This window comes from Carassius gibelio, chromosome B22 (assembly GCF_023724105.1).
Source record: "Carassius gibelio isolate Cgi1373 ecotype wild population from Czech Republic chromosome B22, carGib1.2-hapl.c, whole genome shotgun sequence".
NCBI lineage: Eukaryota > Metazoa > Chordata > Actinopteri > Cypriniformes > Cyprinidae > Carassius > Carassius gibelio.
The window spans coordinates 46,150,534-46,153,033 of record NC_068417.1 but is presented as its reverse complement, the minus strand read 5'-3'; positions in this window follow the sequence as shown (position 1 = coordinate 46,153,033).

Here is a 2,500-nt window from a genome sequence, read left to right as displayed (position 1 = left end):
ATAGATGAGTATACAAGAGACGGTGGATTAGAGGATACAATAGCAGAGAGATGGGAGGAAATAAAGGATCAAATTAAGTTAATTAGTATAAAATACAGTAAGAAAAGAAGAGGAAAGATGAAGAAGGAGGAAATTATGCTTAGAGAAAGATTGAGAGAGGAGTTAGTTAAGGCTGAAGATGAAGAAGGATACAGTATGGAAAAATATATAGAGGTTAAGATGGCGCTAGAAAAATATGAAAGAGAGAAATGCAGAGGAGCTATTTTACGAAGCAAGGCAAAATATGCATTAGAAGGTGAGAAATGCACAGGGTATTTTTTAGGGCTAGAGAAAAGGAGACAAAGTAAGACATATATAAATGAAATAAATACAAAAGAGGGCAAAACAACCAAAGACTATGTAGAGATTTTGGAGAGGGTTCAAGAATTCTATGGAGAATTATATAAGAGAGGAGAAGTGGATGAGAGAAGTATAGATGGAGTATTAGAAAGTGTAGAAAATATTCTAAATAAGGAGGATGCAGAGTGGTGTGATAGAGAGATAGATGAGAAGGAAGTAGAAGCGGCAATAGGGGGGTTGAAAAGTGGAAAAAGTCCAGGGAGTGATGGGATTGGTATTGAATGGTATAAAACATATAGAGAAGAGGTAGCACCGATTTTAGTTAAAGTGTTCAAGGAGATGGAAAGAACAGGGATGGTGCAAGATAGAATGGTAGAGGGAGTGATAGCTCTGGTGTATAAGAAGGGGAATAGGTTGAATATAGAGAACTATAGACCAATCAGTCTATTAAATGTGGATTATAAAATACTGACTAAAGTTTTAGCGAACAGAGTGAAAAAAGTGATTGGAAGTATAGTGCAACCAACACAAAGTTACAGCATACCAGGCAGGGATATAGCAGACACGATAGGGACAGTTAGGGATGTGATAGAGTACATGAAACGAGATAAGAAGGGAGGAATAGTATTAGGGATAGATTGGAATAAAGCATTCGATAGGGTAGAACACAAATACTTATTTAAGGTATTAGAGAAGTTTGGATTTGGAAGTAGAATGATAGGGTGGGTGAAGAGACTATATGAGAAGGCAAAAAGTTGCATAAAAATAAATGGAGTATTAACAGACAGGTTTAAGATAGGAAGGTCAGTGAGACAGGGCTGTCCCCTGTCTGCATTATTATATGCAATTTCAGTAGAGCCTCTAGCCACTCTAATCAAGAGGGATAGAAGGGTAGTTGGTATTGAGTTGCCATATGGAGGAATGTGTACTATAAACCAATATGCAGATGACACTACAATTACAGTGAGGGAAGGAAACAGTGTAAAAAGAGTTTTAGAGATAGTAAAGATGTTTGGGAAGGCATCAGGGGCAAAAATAAATGTAGATAAATCTGAATTAATGTATATAGGGGAGGTAGAGAGAGTAGAGGTAGGGATAAGAGTGGAGGAAAAATATATGAAAGTATTAGGGGTATATTTAGGGGTCGAAAGCAAAGAGGCAAGAGATGTGACCTGGACTGGGGTAATTAATAAAATAAGAACAGTAAGTGCAACATGGAAAGGGAGGAAATTAAAGTTAAATGGGAAAGTAATAGTAGTAAATAGCCTGCTGTTGTCAGTTTGTGTTTATGTCATGAGTGTAATGGAAATGCCAGGGTGGGTGATGAATGAATTGAATAAAATTGTATGTGATTTTATATGGGAGGGAAAAGGTGTGAAAATTGCACAGAAAACATTGGTGGGTAAGAGATGGGAAGGAGGCTTAAGCTTGATGGACCTAGAAATAAAAAGGGCTGCGATGAGAATAAAAACGGTGAAAAAATATATGGGAGGGCTATGGGATTATGGGTGGAAGGAATTCTTAAGGAAATATATTGATGATGTGGGAGGAATAGGGGACAATGGATGGTATATGGGCTTTAAGCAATCAATGACAGAAGGAATACCAGAAATATATTGGGAAGTATTAGAGGCATGGAGACAGTTCCTTCCCAAAATAGAATATGAATGTGAAGACATACAGGTGATTAAAAATCTACCACTATTTCTCAACGAAAAGATTAAACATAAAAATAAAACATTGTATGAATGTAAATTTATAGAAGGGGGTATAAAACAAGTGAAGGACATTATGTATGAAGTTATTCCAGGATTTCTAAAAAATAACTGCATTTATGATACTGTGTGTGATCTGGAAGGAATGGAGAACAGAGAGAAAGTAAATAAAATATATGGAAAAATTAAATCAAGTATACCTTTGCAGTGGACTAATATGATCGAACGTGAATATGTATCTAACGTGGAAAAATGTATGCCGGAGATGTATGTGGATGATAATGCTGAGAAAAACAAATTAAAAAATATGAGTGTAAAGAATATATACAGGAGAATAATAGTTGATGTTATAAAAGAACCAGCATCAGAAAAGGTGTGGAAGAAAGTATTTGAAGATTTAGATGTGAAGAAAATATGGTCAAACTTAAACATAAAATACAACAGTA